The sequence below is a fragment of the Cervus elaphus genome, chromosome 11 (genome assembly GCF_910594005.1).
Source record: "Cervus elaphus chromosome 11, mCerEla1.1, whole genome shotgun sequence".
NCBI lineage: Eukaryota > Metazoa > Chordata > Mammalia > Artiodactyla > Cervidae > Cervus > Cervus elaphus.
The window spans coordinates 82003672-82025557 of NC_057825.1; the positions used below are offsets into that span (position 1 = coordinate 82003672).

The 21886-nt window shown below is 37.4% G+C and overlaps 1 protein-coding gene and 1 pseudogene across 4 annotated transcripts in view; one reads left to right on the forward strand and one right to left on the reverse strand.

Annotated features, from left to right (window-relative positions):
* Nucleotides 1-21886, forward strand: part of SOS1 (SOS Ras/Rac guanine nucleotide exchange factor 1) — a 129490-nt gene that overhangs the window by 4397 nt on the left and 103207 nt on the right. The gene's annotated exons all lie outside the window — the stretch shown is intronic.
* LOC122703741 lies at nt 17987-18456 on the reverse strand (annotated as a pseudogene).

Below are 21886 nucleotides of genomic sequence, written 5' to 3' on the forward strand. Positions count from 1 at the left end.
TGACAGAAAACAAGTCAGTAGTTGTTTGGGAGAGAGGCATTTATGTTCATTTGTGTTTTTGATTGTACTAACAGTTTCAGGAGCATATGCATGTATTCTTGCGTGTGCTCAGTCATGTCTTTTTGACCCGGTGGACTGTACCCCACCAGACTTCTCTGTCCATGAACTTTTCCAGGCAAAGAATACTGAAGTGGGTTGCTATTTTTTCCTTCAGGGGATTTCCTGACCCAGGGATCAAACCTGTGTCTCCTGCGACTTCTGCATTGGAAGGCAGATTCTTTACCAGTGAGCCTCCTCAGGAGCGTATTAAAATTTAACGCATTATACAGCTCAGATATTTGCAATTTATTGTGTGTTAATTGTATCTCAAAGAAGGTGTTTTTCAAAAAGTGAATGAGGCCACCCACTGAAAATATTAGAAGTAAGAATGAAATTAAGCTGGCATCAGAACTGGAGGAATAAAATGAACAATAGGGTGTAGGGAAAGAGCAAAGGGCAAAGAGTGAGTGAAGGAGATTAAGAAGGAAAGAGTCAGGTAGAAGGAATAAGACCCTAGTGTCCAAGAAGCTGAGAATGGATGAGTTTCAAGGAAAGTGTCATTAACTGTGTCAGGCTATAGAAAAGTCAAATAAAGTACCTGAAAAATAGTAGTAAATCTAACTATGACAGGAAGAAAAAGACTGAATTCTTCATTAAACACAACCTCAAAAGCCTCACCAAAAATATATAAAATGGGTTTGTAGGTTGAGGAGCAGGGAGTTCATGCTAGGTAGCCTCAATTTTCATGATGGAAGAGAAGATCCTTTACATAGAACGAGGAAAGAGAAATGAGTAAGGAGCTTAAGTTTTGGAATTGCTGCTGTGGAGTCGGGAGAAGGAGCCAACCAGTGAATTAGAAAGGATTGCTGAGCAGTGCAGAGTGTGGAGAGCATTGTAGGTTTGAAGAGCATTCACTGGCCTGCTGGTTGTGAGGTTTTCTTCCGGCAGCACCCATCAGTCAGGTAAAGGGGTAAAGAAGGATTACTGGTTGCTTGTGGCTGCAGTAGAGATGAAGAAAACAGGGATATTTCAGAAGATTGAAAGTTAAGCTATAAGAGAGATAATGGAGGTGTAAATGAGAGCTCCACGGATTAGAAATCTTAATGAGTTGTAAGAGGAGGGTAAAGGGAGCAGATAAGGAATTATGGTTAGAGATGGTGATAATTACATTTGGGAGTTTTAAGATTCTAGAAATGAGGAAGATGAGACAGGGGCTCTGAACTGGTGTGTTGAATGGTGGATTGCATGCATGGATGAGGATGGATTCACAAGGATTATGATGTGTGTTGTAGTGGAGAGGAAGAAGGCAGTGACAGAGAGGTCCAGACATCACAGCAGTGACGATGCTCCAACCAAATAATAAGTGGCAACTACTCTCTTTATTTTTTTATTACAACTATAGCTGGAATAGAAAAAAACTTTGCCCTTCATTTTAGGATATATTTATTTGTCTTGTAATCAAGTTTTGTATCCAACATTTTATTATGAAAAATTTCAGATATACAGAAAAGTTCAAAGAGTTGCATAGTAAATACTCATATACCCACATGGATTCTATAATTTACAACTATTTTACTGTTTGCCTTATCACATGCCTATTCATCTACCAATCCATCTTAACATTTTGAAGGATTTCAAAGTAAGTTGTAGACATCAGTACACTTTACCCTTAAACACGTCAACTTGCATATCGTTAACTTAGAGTTCACTCTTTGTTTACAGTTCTTTTTGTTTTTCAGGTAAAATTTATGTACAGTGAAATACACAAATGTTAATTGTACGATTTAATGAGTTTTGGCAAATGAATACAACCCCAGCCTCTGCCAGGATATGGGGCCTTACCAGCACTCCTGAAGTGTTCCTCATGTGCCTTCTCAGTCATTTCTTGCCCCCAGCCTCCAGAAGCAACTGCTCTTCAGATCTTTTATCACCATAGATGAATCTTATGTGTTGTAGATCCCATATAAATGGAATTGTACAGTATATATTTTTGGTGAGGCTTTTGAGGTTGTGTTTAATGAAGAATTCAGTCTTTTTTTCCCATCATATGAATATGTCGAAGTTTATTAAATGGATGGACACCTGAGAGGTTTCCAGTGTGGGGCTGTTGAGAATAAAGCTGCCATGAATGTTCTTATTTATAGCTCGTGTTGTAGAAATGTTTTCATTTCTCTTGGGTAAATACCAGGAGAAATGGCTCATAGAGTAAATGTCTGTTAGGTTTATAAGAAACTTCCAGACCCTTTCTCAGAATGGTTGTACCATTTCATGTTCCCACCAACAGTGTATGAGAGTTGCAGTTGCTCTACATTCTTACCAATATTTGATGTTATTAGTCTTTAATTTTAGTAATTTCGATGGGTGTGTAGTGGTATCTCATTATGGTTTTAATTTGTATTATTCTGGTGACTAATGATATTGAGCACTCATGTTCTTATAGGTTATTCGTGTGTCTTCTCTTGTGTAACGTCTGTGTGAATCTTTTGCCCATTTAAAAATTTGGGCTGTTTTTCTTTATAGTATTGAGTTTAAGAGTTATTTGTATATCATGGTTAACTGTCCTTTATCAGATATACGTTTCATGAATATTTTCTTCTGGTCTGTGGCTTGTCTAGTCATTTTCCTAATGGTGTTTTTTGATAAACAAAAGTTTTTAATATTGATGGAGTCGAGTTTATCAGATTTTTTTCTTTTAAGGTCACTGTGTTCTGTCTCAGAATCTCTTGCCTGCCACCAAGTCATGAACACATGGTCCCAAGGCTATTTTCTAAAAGCTTTATAGTTTTAGCTTTTACATGACCTGTGATCCATTTCAAATTAATTCTATATGATATGAGGTAGGAATTGAGATTTCTTTTTTTATGCTCATATCTAGTTATTTCAGAACTGTTTGTTGACGATACTTTCCTCTCCCTGTTGGATTGTGTTGTTTCTGTGAAAATTAAATGAATATATATTATATATTTATGTAAATGTATATTTAAATATGTAGTATATAAAATAAATTTGTATGTATTTTAGACTGTTTTAGTCCATTGATGTCTTGTTTATCTTTCCCCCAATTCCACACTATTGATTACTGTAGATTTATAGTAAGTCTTAAAGTTAGGTAGTGCAAGTCCTCCTTCTTTTATTGTTTCTAGATTTTGTATTTCAGTACAAATTTTGAACCATTCTGTCAATTTCTACCAAAAATCTTGGTGAGATTTTAATTGTAATTTCATTTATTCTGTAGGTAACAGGATAGAATTGGCACCTTAACTATAGCAAGTCTTTGGATTCATGAAGGTGGTATATGTCTCCATTTATTTAGACTTTTAAATTTGTCTCAGAAACACTTTGAGTGTAGAAGTCTTACATGTCTTTGGTTAAGTTTAATCTGAAATATTTTGTTTTTTGATGTTATTGTAAATTGTTTTAAAAGTTTTTATTTTCCAGTTATTTGTTAATGGGTATATAAACAATAGGTGAAAATTTGGAGAGCAATAAAGAGAAACTGCAGGGTGACAGATGTGCTCAGGCCTAGAGAGAATTTAGTCCAAATGGAAGATGAAAAGAAGAGACTTCTAAGGGAAAAGAGAGGGAATTTCAGAAATTTTATATTGTTATCAATTGGAAGTCCTTAAATAAGCATCAGTGAGTCCTTTGATATGCTAAAAATGCATGAAAAAGTAAGGCATTATGAAACTCAAAAAGTTGTTTAATAAAGATCATATATTTGAATTAAATAGAAACATGTAGCTGATTTTTGTATATTGATCCTGTATCCTTTGACCTTGCTCATAGTTGTTTTAAACATTTCATAGAATTTTGACTTTTTGGGCCACTCCCTGGAGCATGTGGGATTTTAGTTCCCTGACCAGGGATCCAACCCACACCACTGCGTTGGAAACATAGAGTCTTAACCCTGAACTGCCAGGAAGGCCCCTCCATAGAATTTTCTACATAATTAAGTCATCTGCAAATAGAGACAATCTGATATTTTATTTATTTCTTTTTCTTATTTTATTGACCAGGACTTCCATTACAGTGTTGAATCAAAGTAGTGAAAGTGGTCATCCCTGCCATCTTAAGGGGAAAAGTATGTCTTATTTCACCATTAAGGGTGATGTTATTTGCTAGTTTCCATTGATACTGTTTATCAGATTGAGGTTTTCCCTTTCCACTTTTAGTTTTCTGAGTTTTGGGGTTTTCTGAAGTTAAAGTGGATATTGAATTTTGTCAAATTGTTTTTCTATGTCTTTTAAAATAATCATAAGCTTTTCCTCCTTTATTCTGTAAATAGTATGGTAAATCACATTGACTGACTTTGAATGTAAACCTACATTCCTGGATAAGCCATAGCAGATGGTTTGTTTTTTTTTTGAGTTTCTTCTTTGTGCTAGTGTTCTAGGCACTATGCTTGGTACTTTACATATTTATCTCTGTTCCACCCATTGACTTTTCAAGGTAGTAATTTTTACAGCTGAGTTTTTTAGCTGAGGAAATGGATCCTCAGAGAGGCAAATTGCTCAAAATCTTGTAATAGAACCAAGATTTGAACTTAAGTCTGTTTAGCTTCAGACACAAGTCTTCCCACTGTACTGTGTTGCTTCCTTTGAGTAGGCAGCATGATACAAAACAATGTGGTGTTCTAATTGTCTCCTGCACCTTAGATTTTAGGGAATAACTATCTTAGGGGAGAAGGAGGCGAAATGAAGAGGGCTTTGAAACCCTTTGTGTTAGACTGAGAAACTTAGCTCTTTTACATATTGGGGTTCTGCATAGACTTGCATTTGACAAAACTACACTGCTGCATGAAACAGTAATGCTTTTAAAGGTAATGCTGGTGGGGGTTTAGTCGCTAAGTTGTGTCTGACTCTTGCGACCCCATGGACTGTAGCCTGCCAGGCTCCTCTGCCCATGGGGTTCTCCAAACAAGAATACTGGAGTGGATTGCCATTTCCTTCTCCATCTTGAAGGTAATAGTTAATGGAAAGACGGCATAGATCATAAAGGAGAAGGCTGAGAAGAAGTGATCTTGGGATGGCAATAGGAAGCTAGGAGACTATTCCAGTATGCTTATGTTTGGGAGTGAAGGAAGTGACATTTTAGTGGAAGTGAGCGTTGACTAGGTGAGGATGAGGAGGATGTGTCTTCCCAGGGTTGGTGTTGCAGAGAGCCACTGGAGTCCAAGAGGAACTCAGCATCTTAGGAATTCTGAGTAGCTGGAGTCTATTCAGCCTGAAGTGTGGGGTCAGCTCTTGTGAATGAAATTACTGCATTTTATCTTGTGAGCAGTGAGGGACTATTGAAGAGTTTTAAACCAGGTATTAATAATTAGATATGAATTTTAAAGGATCTCTGCTCTGTGGATCATGGATTAAATGACTGTAGAACTGTAGGCAGGAAGGCAGGTTAGGGGACTTTTGCCGCAATTCTTAGAAGGGATAGTGCTGTTCTTGACTAGAGCAGTAGCTGTGAGGTAAAGAAGAGTGGACAGATTTTAGCTTTAAAAGTAGATTGGTGGTTGAACGATGGGGTAGTGAGAGAGGATTCAAAGTTGATTCCCAGGATTCTGGCTTAGGAGTCTTAGTGGCAATAGTGATGAAAGGGGGAATACTGGGAGGAGGAGCACCTTTGGAGGGGAACTAAGAAACCATCAGTATTCTGGGAGTAACATGGTGTGAGAGAATTGTGATGGGAGGAATTTACACATTGAGGGTAGCCAAGTATGTAAGCATGGAAGGCATCTTTATTGGACTGTCCTTATTAATTATAGGCAGGTACAACCTGAAGATTCTTTCAGTGTACGTTTCAAATGCTGTCTCCTCTACACAGGCTTTCTACTACAATTCTATCCCCTAAGTAGAATGAATCTATTAATTTCTTTAATACATTGGAGAAGGAAATGGCAACCCACCCCAGTATTCTTGCCTGGAAAATCCCATGGACAGAGGAACCTGGAAGGCTATAACCATGGGGTCGCAAGAGTTGGACACGACTTAGCAACTAAACCACCACCATTAATTTCTTTAGTATTTTATGTGTCAATTTTAGTACTTAATGAAAATCTGCCCTTTAAATTTTGTATATGTGGCTTCTCTCTTCTATATTCGGAGTTATTTGAGAGCAAGATAGGAACCAACTCACCTTTGTATTCCCTCCAATGCTTAGCATGTTTCGCATGTATAGCAGGTGCTCAGTACACATGTTGAATTGTATGTAGCTCTGATCTTGTCCTTTTAAGAATATACTTACTAATGAGTTAGGTGGGTCTTAGTTGAGATCTTTAGCAGACAAAGGCATTGGAATTGTCATGTTTGGTGTATCCTATTTAGCAAATAGGGAAGCAAACGTAATGCTTTAGAAATAATTTTTTAAATGGCTAAATTTAAAAAAAAACAACCATGTAATGCTTCAAGGGAGAAGCAGATGCCAGGATGGGGTTAAGCATGCAAGAAGTTTATTAGAAGAAGTGCTTGTGAGAGAAAATGAGGAAGGAGGCAAGGAGAGTCATCAGTCATCATACTGATGCAAGTCTGACTCTAAGTGAAGGAGAAAGGTAAGGAAGGAAGGAACTTTGGATGAAAGTATCATAGTTCTAAGGAAATTTAACTGAGACCTCAGAAGTTCTTGAGCAAAAGTTGCCTATCACAGAAATTTCTCTTCTTCCAAGATCAGGGCCACCTTAGTGTATGCCTGTGGTGCTCTTTACTGGGAGCAGTCAGTGAGAAGCACGGCCTCTGTACAAAGTGATGGATTTCAGAGTGCAGCAGCTGGGGCTGAGTCAGTTATTTTTCCCTGGAGTCAGAGATCTGAGAGGCTGATTCTCATAGCCAGCCATGGTCATCTCTGTGGCTGTAATTTGCCTGATTCAGGACAATTGAACTGCAGTATTCTCTCCCCACTTAAAGTGGTAATTTGTTCCCCCTGAGCTCCTTATGCTTTTTCTTTTTTTAAAAGATACCTTAGGATGAGTTCCAAAAGTCATAACTTAATTGTCATTAATAGTGCACAGTTTGCTTTGTTGTTGTTTAGTTGCTAAGTTGTGTCTGATTCTTCTGCGACTCTGTAAACAGTAGCCCACCATGCTTCTCTATCCATGTGATTTCCCAGGTGAGAATACTGGTCTGTGTTGCCATTTCCTTCTCCAAGGGATCTTCCTGACCCAGGGATCAAACCCACATCTTCTTCATTGGCAGGCGAATTCTTACCACTGAGCCACCAGGGAAACCCGTGGTTTGCTTTAGTAGTTATCAAATAAAATTTGCATTTCCTATTCAAGTTGATTTCATATTCAGCCTTAATGTACCAAATGAGAAAGCAATAAAGATGAAAGAAAGCATGCAAATGATACCTACAATATGAACTAGTGAATCAGGAGTATTTCGAGCACTTCAGGAGTACCTTGAGTAGGCCAGCCACCCAGTTATGAAGATGAGTGCTGTGGACTTTCCTTTCTAGGCTGGGCTACTTCAGGTAGACAAGCACAGATCAGTAAAAGAAGTCACATATAAAGTCAGATTCTGGCAATCACCTGTTGGAGTTGGGGATGGAGGCATATACCAGAGAAAAGAAATAATTTTAAGTTTTAGTTTTATGGACCCTGAATTACTCAGATGTTATTTTTAAGGTAGATATTTTAAATTTATAATGGGAAGATGATTTTGAAAAGAGATTCCGTAATGCTGCTTCCCTGCTGATTTTGACTGCTGGTGGTGGTTTAGTCGCTAAGTCATGTCCGACTCTTGCAACCCCGTGGACTGTAGCTCACCAGGCTCCTCTGTCCATGGGATTTTCCAGGCAAGAATACTGGAGTGGGTTGCCATTTCCTTCTCCAGGGGATCTTCCCGACCCAGGAAAAGAACCCATGTTTCCTGCATTACAGGCAGATTCTTTACCGACTGAGCTATGAGGGAAGCTGATTTTGACTGGTTAGGTTTTATTCACCAGATTTGTTGAGTATTATATGACAGACATTCTAGACAATTGAAAACTAATACCTCAATTGTTGCTTTTATGAAACTTGTATCTGGTGATAAAAAGAAATCTGTTATCTTTCCATATGTGTTAAAACACTCTGATTCTCGTTTATAGAAAGTTTGATTCAGGGTTAAAAATAAAAATATAAATTCTAAAATTTTAAAAATAAAACCAGGTCTTCGAATTAAAAAAAAAGTTGTTTTAAATTAACAGAGACTTTTTGGAATAAGCTGACTTAAATTCTAGTTATTCTTTTATAATTCCTGAAAGAAAATTTTCCCTTTTTATATAGACAAGTCCCATCTTCTATTTTATTACAATCTAAGCCATTTGCAAGTGAACTGATTTCTATGTATGGCTCAGTAGCTTGTAATGGAAGGCACTTATGCTAATTGCATTCACAGCTGTTTTAAGGACTGATAGGATTCTGACTTCTTCACATATAATTAATAACTTCTTTCTTACTGTGCTAGAATATTTTTTATATATATCCACATGTATATATATAAAACACAAAATTAGCCATTTTAGCCATTTCTAAGTGTATAGTTCAGGGCCGGTAGCTACATTCACAAGATTGTGCAACTGTCACCACTTGTCTATTTCCAAAACTTTTCATCACCTCAAACAGAAACTCTGTACATGTTAAGCAATAACTCCTAACTTCCTCCTCCCTCAGCCCCCATAACCTCTAATCTACTTTCTGTCTCTATGAATTTGCCTGTTCAAGGTATTTAATGTAAGTTGAGTCATATATTTGTCCTTTTGTATCTGATTTATTTTAGTTAATACAATGTTTTAAGATTCATCCATGGTGTAGCATGTATCAGAATTTAATTCCTTTTTAAGGCTTACTAATACTCCATTACATATTAATATATTTATTAATATAAATATAATAATATTATAAATAGATAATATATAATTTGTGTATATACCCCATTTAGTTTATTCATTCATCTGTTGATGGACACTTGAGTTGTTTCTGTCTTTTGGCTACTATAAGGAATGCTTCAGTGAACATTGGTATACAAGTATTTGTTTGAGTTCCTGTTTTCAGTTCTTTTGGGTATACACCTAGAAGTGGAATCGCTGGGTCATTTGGTTTATATGTTTAACTTATTTAACGTTTATAAGTTTAACATTTGGTTTGTATGTTTAACTATGTTTAACTTTTTGAGGAATTATACTGCTTTCTGCAGCAATCACACCATTTTTACATTCCTACTAGCAGTGCACAAAGGTTCCGATTTTTCCATAGCCTCTCTTACCCTTGTTATTTTCTGTTGTGTTTTTTTTTAATTACTATCCTACTTTATGTGAAATGATACCTCTTTGTATTTTGGCTTACATTTCCCTAATGATTAATAATATTGGCCATCTTTTCATGTGCTTGTTGGCCACTTGTATATTTTCTTTGGCAAATGTCTGTTCAAGTCCATTGCCATTTTTAAAACCTATGTGGTTTGAGTTTTTGTTGTTAAATTTTAGGGCATCATTGTAATCTTCTTGATGTTAGCTCCTTATTGGCTATATGACTTGTAAATATTTTCTTTTATTCAGATACAACCAAAACTCTACTTTCAGTTTCTTGATAATGTCCTTTGCACAAAAGCTTTAAACTTTAATGAAGTTCAGTTTATCTTGAAACCCAACTGCTTTTTGTGTGTTGGTTTTATTCTGCAACTTTGCTGAATTAATCCACTAGCTCTGGTATCTTTCTTGTGCATTCTTTGGAATTTTTCTGTATATAGGATTGTCATCTGCAAATAAAAATAGTTTTACTCTATGTATGTATGTGTGTGTCTACATATGGCTTCTCTGGTGGCTCAGATGGTAAAGAATCTGCCTACAATGCAGGAGACCCAGGTTCTGTCCCTGGGTCAGGAAGATCCATCCCATGGAGAGGGGGATAGCAACCCACTCCAGTATTCTTACCTGGAGAATTCCATGGACAGAGGAGCCTGGCAGACTACAGTCCATGGGATCAGTTTTCATTCCAATCCCAAAGAAGGGCAATGCCAAAGAATGTTCAAACTGCTGTACAGTTGCACTCATTTCACATGCTAGCAAGGGTATGCTCAAAATCCTTCAAGCTAGGCTTCAGCATTACATTAACCGAGAACTTCCAGATGTCCAAGCTGGGTTTAGAAAAGGCAGAGGAACCAGAGTTCAAATTGCCAACATTCATTGGCTCATAAAGAAAGCAAAAAATTTCCAGAAAAACATCTGTTTCGTTGACTGTGCTAAAGCCTTTGACTATGTGGATCACAACAAACTGTGGAAAATTCTTAGAGAGGAAAGTGGACCACCTTGCCTGTCTCCGGAGAAACCTGTATGCTGGTCAAGAAGCAACACTTAGAACCTTACATGGAACAACTGACTGGTTCAAAATTGGGAAAGGAATATGACATGCCTGTGTATTGTCACCCTGTTTGTTTAACTTCTGTGCACAGTACATCATGCAAAATGATGGGCTGGATGAATCACAAGCTGGAATCAAGATTGCCAGGAGAAATATCAGCAACCTCAGATACGCTGATGATACCACTCTAATGGCAGAAGGTGAAGTGGAATTAAGAGCTTCTTGATGAGAGTGAAGGAAGAGAGTGAAGAAGCTCACACACACACACATGTTCTTTTTCAGATTCTTTTCCCTTATAGGTTATTACAGGTTATTGAGCATAGTTCTGAGTGCTATGCAGCAGGTTCTTGTTAGTTATCTATTTTATATATAGACTAACATATGCTTTGTCTTTGTTTTATCTTCTTGATGAATTGACCCTTTTTTCAATATACAGTGTCCATCTTTGTCTCTTATAACAGTTTTTGACCTAATGCCTATTTTTTCTGATATTAGATTAGCCACACTAACACTCTTACTTTCTGTTTTCATGGAATATCTTTTCCCATCTTTTCATTTTGAAACTATGGTTTTGTGTATAAATTGATCATTATAGTCAGCATATAATTTAATCATGTTTTTAAATCAGTCCTGCCAATCTCTGGCTTTGATTAGAAAGTTTAACCCAATTAAATTTAAAGTAGTGAGAAGAGCCTGGCAGGCTACAGTCCATGGGGTCTCTGAGTCAGACACGACTTAGCAACTAAATAGCAACAAGTGACTGAGAAGGAAGGACCTCTGCCATCATTTTGCTTCTGTGTTGTTGTGAAATCCTATACCTTTTTTGTTGCTCATTTCCTCCATTACATACTGGTTTCTTCTTCTCCCCCACCCCCATTTTATTATAGTGAACCATTTTGATTTTCTTTTGTGTGTATTTTTTTAGAAATTTTCTTTGTGGTAATCCTTGTGAATTACATTTAACTCCCTAAGTTTATAGCAATATAGTTTGCACTGATACGAACTTAACTTCAGTAGCATATAAAAGCTCTGCTCCTATAACAGCTCAGTCTTACCCCCTTATATTGTTGTTGTCACAGATTATATCTTTATAAGTTGTATATCCAGTCTCATGGGTTTATAATTATTTTTTATGTATTTGTCTTTTGAAATTCTATAGGAAATACAAAATGGAGTTAGAAATATATATATATATATAGTAATATATATAGTAATGCCCGTTTTTTTATTTGCTGGTGTTATTTACCTATACTAGAGACCTTTATTTCATCATATGACTTTGAGTTGCTGTTTAGTGTCCTTTAATTTCAACTTGAAGGACTATCTTTAGCATTTCTTGTAGGGCAGGTCTTATGATATTGAACTCCCTTAGCTTTTGTTTATCTGACAACATCTTAAATTGTACCTAATTTTGAAGGACAGTTTTGTCAGATGCAAAATTCTTGGTTGACAATTTTTTTCTCTCAGCACTTAAATATGCATCCTGCTGTATTTGGGCATCCATGGTTTCTAGTAAGAAATAAGTTGCTGACCTTATTAAGGACTCCTTGTATGGGAAGGGAATTCCAGTTGAACTATTTCAAATCCTAAAAGATGATGCTGTGAAAGTCCTGCACTCAATATGCCAGCAGATTTGGAAAACTCAGCAGTGGCCGCAGGACTGGAAAAGGTCAGTTTTCATTCCAGTCCCAAAGAAAGGCAATGCCAAAGAATGTTCAAAAGTGAGTGAAGTCGCTCAGTCGTGTCCGAGTCTTTGCAACGCCATGGACTGTAGACTACCAGGCTTCTTTGTCCATGGGATTTTCCAGGCAAGAATACTGGAGTGGGTTGCCATTTCCTTCTCCAGGGGATCTTCCCAACCCAGAGATCGAACCCAGGTCTCCTGCGTTGCAGGCAGACACTTTACCCTCTGAACCACCAGGGAAGCCCTGGTGGGCTTCAAACTACTGCACAGTTGCACTCATTTCACACGCTAGCCAAGTAATGCTCAAAGTTCTCCAAGCCAGGCTTCAACTATACGTGAACCGTAAACTTCCAGATGTTCAAGCTGGATTTAGAAAAGGCAGAGGAACCAGAAATCAAATTGCCAACATCTGCTGGATCATAGAAAAAGCGAGAGAGTTCCAGAAAAACATCCACTTTTGCTTTATTGACTACGCCAGAGCCTTTGACTGTGGATCACAATAAACTGGGGTGAATTCTTAAAGAGATGGAATACCAGACCACCTGACCTGCCTTTTGAGAAATCTGTATGCAGGTCAGGAAGCAGCAGTTAGAACTGGACATGGAACAATCAACTGGTTCCAAATCAGGAAAGGAGTACATCAAGGCTGTATATTCTCATCCTGCTTATGTAACTTCTATGCAGAGTACATCATGTGAAATGGTGGTCTGGATGAAGCACAAGCTGGAATCAAGATTGCTGGGAGAAATAACAATAATCTCAGATACACAGATGACACCACCTTTATGGCAGAAAGTGAAGAAAAACTAAAGAGAGTCTTGATGAAAGTGAAAGAGGAGAGTGAAAAAGTTGACTTAAATTCAACATTGAGAAAACTAAGATCATGGCATCTGGTTCCATCACTTCATGGCAAATAGATGGGGACACAATGGAAACAGTGACAGACTTTATTTTTTTGGTCTCCAAAATCATTGCAGATGATGACTGCAGCCATGAAATTAAAAGATGCTTGCTCCTTGGAAGAAAAACTATGACCAACCTAGACAGCTTATTAAAAACCAGAGACATTACTTTACCAACAAAGGTCCGTCTAGTCAAAGCTGTTTTTTCCAGTAGTCATGTATGGATGTGAGAGTTGGACTATAAAGAAAGCTGAGCACCGAAGAATTGATGCATTTGAACTGTGGTGTTGGAGGAGACTGTTGAGAGTCCCTTGGACTGCAAGGAGATCCAACCAGTCAATCCTAAAGGAAATCAACCCTGACTATTCATTGGAAGGACTGATGCTGAAGCCGAAACTCCAATACTTTGGCCACCTGATGGGAAGAACCGACTCATTGGAAAAGACCCTGATTTTGGAAAAGATTGAAGGCAGGAGGAGAAGGGGGTGACATAGGATGAGATGGTTGGATGGCATCACAGACTTGATGGACATGAGTTTGAGTAGGCTCCGCAAGTTGATGATGGACAAGGAAGCCTGTGAGCTGCAGTCCATGGGGTCACAAAGAGCCAGACATGACTGAGCGACTGAACTGAACAGTATGGGAAGAATTGCTTCTCCTGCTGCTTTAATGGTTTTGGTTTTGTTTTTGTTTTTAGACAGTTGGTGTATAATATGCCTTGGTGCAGGTATCCTCAAATTTATCCTTTGTAGATTTTATTGAACTTTTTGAATTTGTAGATTAATGTATTTCATCGATTTTGGGGTATTTTCAGCCATTATTTCTTTACTTATTCTTTCTGTCCCTTTCTCTCTCTTCCCCTTCTGAGATTCCCACAATGCATGTTTTGGTCTGCTTGTTATCCTGCAGGTTCCTTAGGCCCTGTTTACTTTTTTAAAAAAGCATTTTGAGCATATTCAAGTCAGTTTTTAAAGTTTTTATCAAGTTAGTCTCATGTCTGGGCTTCTTTAGCCAGTTTCTTTCAGTTAATTTTGTTCCCTTGAATGTGCCATTCTGTTGGTTTTTTTTTGTATGCTATGTGATTTTTTTTTTTCTTAAACTGGGCATTTGAATAGTATGTAACTATTGAAAGTAAATTCTTCCCTTTTCCCAGGGCTTACTGTTCTGTTGTTTGTTTTTATTTGGTTTTGTTTTTGATTGTTGAAGGCTATATTAGTATGTTTGTTGAATGACTTTCCAAAGCTGTTGTTTTTTTCAAACAAAGTATTCCTTGGTGTGTGTAATCACTGAAGTCTCTTTGACTTAACTTGTGTTTCCACAGTGTTTTGACAGAGATTTCCTTGAGCTTCAGGAGCTAAAAAACAGCCAAACAAATAACAACAAAACCTCTCTCAGTCTGTACAGCTTGGCTCTGTACTGGTATACTCTTGTAACAATTTGTGAAAATTGCCAGTGTGACATAGCAGTAATAGAGTAAGATTCAGATTTATATCCTGATATTTGTCCATTGTTCTATGTAAAATCGAGTTTTCTTCTTTCTACAAAAAATAATTTGTTTTGTTGTTGTTCAGTTGCTAAAGTCATGTTTGACTCTTTGCGACCCCATGGACTGCAGTGTGCGAGGCTTCCCTATCCTTTACTATTATCTAACATCTATCTCATCCTCTGTTGCCCTCTTCTCCTTTTGCCTTCAATCTTTCCCAGCATCAGCATCTTTTCCAATGAGTCGGCCCTCCCCATCAGGTAGCCCTAGTATTGGAGCTTCAGCTTCAGCATCAGTCCTTCCAATGAATATCTCAGGATTGATTTCCTTTAAGATTGACTGGTTTGATCTCCTTATAGTCCAGGGGACTCTCAAAAGTTTTCTCCAGCACCATAGTTCAAGAGCATTAATTCTTTGCTGCTCAGCCTTCTTTATGGTCCATCTCTCATACTGTATATGTATGTATATGACTACTGGAAAAACCATAGCTTTGACTTTATGGACCTTTGTCGGCAAAGTGATGTCTTTGCTTTTTAATATGCTGCTTAGGTTTGTTATAGTTTCCTTCCGAGGAGCAAGCGTCTGTTAGTTTCATGACTGCAGTCACTGTCAGCAGTGGTTTTTGAGCTCAAGTAAACAAAATCTGTCACTGTTTCCACTTTTTCCTCTTCTAATTGTCAGGAAGTGATGGGACCAGTTGCCATGATCTTAGTTTTTTGAATGTTGAGTTTCAAGCCATCTTTTTCACTGTTCTCTTTCACCCTCATCAAGAGGCTCTTTAGTTCCTCTTCATTTTCTGCCATTAGAGTGGTATTATCTGCATATCTGAGGTTGTTAATATTTCTCCTGCAGTCTTCATTCCAGCTTGTGATTCATCCAGCACAGCATTTTGCATGATACACACTGCATATAAGTTAAATAAGCAGGGTGGCAACATACAGCCATGTCATACTCCTTTCCCAATTTTGAACCAGTCGGTTATTCCATGTAAGGTTCTAAGTGTTGCTTCTTGACCAGCATACAGGTTTCTCAGGAGATGGTTAAGATGGTCTGGTATTCCCATCTCTTTAAGAATTTTTCACAGTTTGTTGTAATCCACACAGTCAAAGGCTTTAGCATAGTCAATGAAGCAGAAGTAGATGTTTTTCTGGAATTCCCTTGCTTTCTTTATGATCCAACAATTGATCAATTATGATCAGTTGTTGGTAATTTGATCTCTGGTGTGTCTGCCTTTTCTAAGCCCAGTTTATACATCTGGAAGTTCTTGGTTCACATACTGTTGAAGCCTAGCCTGAAGGATTTTGAGCATACCCTTGCTAGCATGTGAAGTAAGCAGTTGTACATTTGAACATTCTTTGGTAGTTTGAACATTCTTTGGTCTTGTCCTTCTTTACAATTGGAATGAAAATGGACCTTTTCCAGTCCTGTGACACTACTGTTTTTTCCCAATTTGCTGACATACTGAGTGCAGCACTTTAACAGCATCATTTTTTAGGATTTTAAATAGCTCAGCTGGAATTCCATCACCTCCATTAGCTTTGTTTATAATAATGCTTCCTAAGGCCCACTTGACTTCATAATACAGATAATTTGTACTTGGTTTAAATTGTGTTCTAATATTTGGTTTTTAAAATTCGTAAGTAAAAAGTAGTTCTTGTAGCTCAGCTGGTAAAGAATCTACTTGCAATGTGGGAGACCTGGGTTCAATCTCTCTCAATTCATGAGAGATTGAGAGTCTTAGAGGGTGGCAGCTGGGACAGTGGGTTAAGTACATGTAGTGTATTTTGGAGGGGGGCAAGGCTTTGTGGGAAGGTGTTGCATTGGGATATATGTAGGACCGCATAACAAGGAATAGTGAGAGGAAGGTGAGACACTGATATCAAAGATGACATTTACATAGTTGAACATTTTGACTGAGGTCACTTTATATATGAGAAAGGGAAGTAATATGCTCTTATTCCTTCCTCCTTCCTCCTGCTTTCCTTTCTTTCTTCCTTCAAAAACCACAGAATTTTCTGTTCTCATCTTCTAGAATTCAAAGTTCTACTTTAGAACTTTCATTTTATAATTTAAGTAGACTTTTCTGAGATTCTTAAGATTTAATCTTCTTTTTTTAATTTTTTTAATTTTTGGCAGCAGTGGGTCTTTGCTGCACGCAGACTTTCTGTGTTTGCAGTGAGTGGTGGCTTCTCTAGTTGCAGGGCTCGGGCGTCTCACTGCCGTGACTTCTCTTGCAGAGCACAGGCTTCAGTAGTTGTCGCACGTGGGCTCAGTAGTTGCAGCTTGTGGGCTCTGGAGTGTTGACTCATAGTTGTGGCACGTGGGGTTAGTTACCTCACAGCATGTGGGATCTTCTGAACCCATGTCCCCTCCACTGGCAGGCAGACTCTTAACCACTGGACCACCAGGGACGCCCTAATCTCCATTTATTTGTCAGAAAATGTGTCCTCAGCATCAAATAGTCTCTAGCATCAAACAAATAATCTCTAGGAATAGCAGTGAGTTTATAAGTTTGAAATACTTTTGAAAAGGTAACTTCCATTAAAAAGTCTTTTCTGCCTTAACATTTCAACTGGTGGCTCAGACAGTAAAGAATCTGTCTGCAAAGCAGGAGACCAGGGTTTGATCCCTTGGTCGGGAAAAATCCCCTGGAGAAGGAAATAGCAACCCACTCCAGTATTCTTGCCTGGAGAATTCCATGGACAGAGGGAGCCTGGCAGGACTACAGTTGCGGGGATTGCAGAGAGTCGAACACAGCTTAGGGGCTGAGCACAAGCACGGTTAGTATTCTTGCCTGGAGAATTCCACGGACAGAGGCGCCTGGGGGGCTCAGAGTTGGACAGGCCTGAGCGACTAACGCACAAGAGCATTCCAACAGTTAATAACAAATTTACATAACACTCTTGTTTTATATTGTATACTAAAGTGTTCTTAATTTTGTTGCTACTTTACGTTCTTACACTTACGTTTGCCATTAAACTCATCAAGATTCAGTAATCTCTAGTAGCAAATTCTTGAAAATACAATTAATTTAAAAACTCATTTCAGTCTTTGTTAATTTTTAAAAATGTTCTTTGTATTTACATTTTTGATAGTTAATGTATTTTTCAGTATTAATATAACAAATATGAAAATTTTTAAATTTTTAAATTTTTTCTATTTCTGTTTCTATTTCATTTTTTAAATAAAAAAACTGAACACTTTATAAAAGTTATTTTAACTTTTAGAACACAGTCACAAAATTTAAAGCTCAAAAGACTATATAGTAAAAATCTTCCATCTCATTAATCTGCTCTACTGTTCTTGCAACCTACCTAGGGGCAGACAATTTACAAGTTTCTTGTGTAGAGATTTTTTCTTTTGGGGAGCACACCCTTTTTTTAGTACCCTTGTCCCTGCTCCCCCCGCCCCAGCCCCCTGGACAAATATATTTTGGAGACCATAGCAGTTAAGGTTATCACCTTTACTTTCTGCGGCTGTATACTACTATTTAGTTGTACTATAATTTATCAAACTAGTGTCTCTGTCTTTCATTAACCAATATGGAATTACTTGCCTTCTGGTTTGTTGAAACAATAGGTCAGACAACATTTGCCACAATATTGCCTGTGTAAGTGGCTTGCCATAAAAACTCCGGCGCCACAATCTTCAGAAGGGCACTCCTGAGGAAGGTGACTGATTTCTGCCATTGTCATCCACGATATAGTATTTCAGAACAGCCAGCTTAAACTTTCTTTCTCTTATGCTTGCTCTTCTTGGGAGTAATATGACTTCTTCCTTTTCTTTTCTTAGCACCACCACAAAGTTTAAACATTAAGGTAAAGAGTGGACTCCTTTTGCATGTTGTAGCCAAAGTACATCCATCGTCCAGTTGCTTGCCAGCAAAGGTCAGTCTTTGCTGATTGGGAGGAATTCCTTTGTTATCTTGGATCTTGGCCTTTACATTTTCTATTGCATCTGAGGGTTTGACTTCGGGAGTGATGGACTTCCTTGTCAGGGTCTTCATGAAAATCTGCATCTTGGTGATGGTTCCACTGCACATGGCGGGTCTAAAAGCTAACTTGTCCCTTACTGAGAACCATTGAGGTCATTTTCTGTCTTTTTGTTTTGTAAACACTTGTAGCAAAAACTGGTGTATATGTCATATCATATATGAGTGCAGTGTTTCTTCCTGTCTCTTACCCATTTTCTAATTGGATTGTTTACTCTTTTACTGTTGAGTTTTGAGAGTTCTTTATATATATTTTGGATAATAATCCTTTGTTGGGCCTGTGGCTTGGAAATATTTTGCCCACTTATTATTACATTACCTTCTTATCCACTTTCTAGGCTCTTTCCTAGAGCAGAAGTTTTTAAGTTTTGATGTTCAATTTATCAGTATTTTCCTTTAGTGGGTTGGTGTCAGGTCTTAAGTAATCTTTGCATATCAATAGATCCTCAAATTTTTCTTGTGTATTTTTTCATAGAAGCTCTATAGTTTTACATTTTACCTTTAAGTCTGAGATACATTTTGAGTTATTTTTGCATAAGGTATGAGACTTAAGTTGAAGTTCATTTTTTTTTTTTGCCTACACATGTCCATTTGCTTCAGCACCATTTGTTGGAAAAGCAGTCCCTCCACTGAATTGCTTTTGTACTTTTGCTAAAAATTGTGCATATTTTTGTGGATGTATTTCTGGGTTCTCTCTTTTAGTCCATGTGTTTCTCTCTCTCTGCCAGTACTACACAGTTTTTACTACTATAGCTGTAAAATAAGTCTTGAAATTGGGTAGGATATTTCCTTCCATTTTATTCTTTTCCAAAATTGTTTTAGTAATTCTAGTTCCTTTTCCTTTTCATATAAATTTTACAATAATCTTGTCATGATCTACAGAAAAGTCCTGCTTGGGATATTGGTAGGAACTATGTTAAACCCCTGTATTAATATTAAGGAGTAGAAGAATTGACATTCTTATTGATTGTTGAATCTCCCATTCATTAACATAGAATGTCTCTCTACTTGTTTTTAGATCTTTGGTTTCCTTCATCAGTATTGTGCCATTTTTAGGATACAAGTCTTGTGCTTGTTTTGTTAGATTTGCACCTAATGTTTCGGGTGTTTGGGTTATTTTATTTTTTATATTCATTGAAAGTACCATGGATTTTTTCTATGTGTTTGTCTTGTATCCTCTGAACTTAATGAACTCACTATCTGTTGTCTTTTTGTTTTGTTTTGTAGATTCTTTGCAATTTTCTACCTCGATAATCATTTAACTGACAATAGAGACAGTTTTATTTTCTCCTTTCAAATTTATGTTTTTTATATCTCCTCTTCTTATTTTATTGCATTGGCAAAAACTTTCAGCATTATGTTTAATGAATATGTTGATTGGACATTTTGTCTTTTCCCCCCAGTTTTAGGGGGAAAGTATTCAGTCTTCGTGCTTCCCTAGTTGTCACAGCAGTAGAGGATCTGCCTGCAGTGCAGGAGAGACAGGTTGATCCCTGGGTCGGGAAGATCCCCTGGAGAAGGAAATGGCAACCTACTCCAGTATTCTTGCCTGGAGAGTTCCATGGACAGAGGAGCCTGGCGGGCTGCAGCCCATGGGGTCACAAAGGTTGGACACACTGAGTGCCTCCTACATCCGCACTTCCCAGTGCTCTTGCCTGGGAGATCCCACGGACAGAGGAGCCTGGCGGGCTGCAGCCCATGGGCTTGCAAAGAATTGATGTGACTTAGCTACCAACAGCAGCAACAGTTCAGTCTCTCTCTCTCAAGTTTGTGTTACCTGTAGGTTTTTGCAGATGCTGTTTATCCAGTTGAAGAAGTTCCATTCTGTTTCTCTTTCTCTGAGAGATACTTTTTCCCCATGAATGGGCGAAGAGTTTTGTCAAATACTATTTTTTTTTTTTACCTCAATTGAGTTGAATTATGTGGTTTTTTTCTTTAGCTTTTTAGTGTGATGGATTATATTGGTTAGTTTTATGATATTGGTCTAGACCTGAATCCCTGGAATAAACTCTGCTTGATCATAATGAATGATTCTTGCTGTATATTTCCAAATTTGACTTGCTAATATTTTGTTAAAGATCTGTACTTATGAAGAATGTTGATCTGTAGTTTTTCTTTTTTATACTGTGTACCGTGTTTATGTTTGTTTTTTAAATCAGAGTGATACTAGCTTAATAGAATGAATTTGAAAATGTTCCCTTCAGTTCTGTTTCTAGAAAAGATTGTGGAAAATTGATGTTAATTCTTCTTTAAAAGTTTGCTACAATTTTCAGTGAAACCATCTGTATCTGGAGAGTTTTTTGAATGTTTTGAATTTACAGATTCATTTTATTTAGTAGGTGTAAGACTATCCAAATTATTAACTTCATAAGTAAAGTTGGGTAAGTTGTAGTTTTTGTTGTTTTATGAGAAATTGGTTCGTTCCTTCTAAATTGTCAATTGTTTGTGAAGAGTTATTCGTAGTGTTCCCTTATTTTTTCTTTTCTTTTTTTTGGTAATTGCAGGGTGTGTAGACAGACACATTCACATTTCATTCCTTATTTATTCACTATGTTGGTAATTTGTATCTTCTCTCTCTCTCTCTTTTTTTTCCTTTGTCTTGCTATGTGCTTCAATTTTTAATCTCTTAAAAGAACCAGCTGTTTCATTGAGCCTCCCCTGTTTTTCCCTTTTCAGTTTTATTGATTTCTGCTCATATTTTTATAATTTTTTCCTTTTTCTTTCTTTCCTTTGGTTTTTTTGCAGAGGGATTCTAGAGGTTGAGAGGTTATTGATTTGAGTTTTTCCTTTTTTTTAAATTGCTGTAAATTTCTTTCTCAGCACTATTTTACCTATGCCTCACAGATTTTAATATATTTTACCTATGCCTCACAGTATTTTCATTTTCCTGTAGTTCTTTTTTTAAAAAATTTGTTTGTAGCTTTTATTTGTTCTTTTAGTGGAGCATAATTGCTATACAGTGGTAGTTTCTGCTGCACAACAAAGTGAATCAGCTGTGTGTATGCATATATCCCCTCCCTCCTGACCCTCCCTCCCCCATCCCACCCCTCATCACAGAGCACTTAGCCGAGCTCCCTGTGTTATCACAGCAGCTTCCCACTACTCTTTGTTTACACACGGTAGTGTATATGTACATCAGTCTTCCTCACCCGCTTCATCTCACCCTTCCTTCCCCCTACTGTCCACATGTCTTTTCCCTACACCAGTGTGTCTACTTTGCCCCGCAAACAAGCTCATCTGCACTGTCTTTCTAGATTCCATACATAGACATTAATACATGATACTTGTTTTTCTTTTTCTGACTCACTTCACCGTGTGTGACAGACTCTAGGCCCATCCATAGCACTATAAATTACCTAATTTCATGCCTTTTTATGGCTCAGTAATATTCCATTGTATATATGTACCATAGCTGCTTTATTCTTTCATCTGCCGATGGATGTTTAGGTTGCTTCCA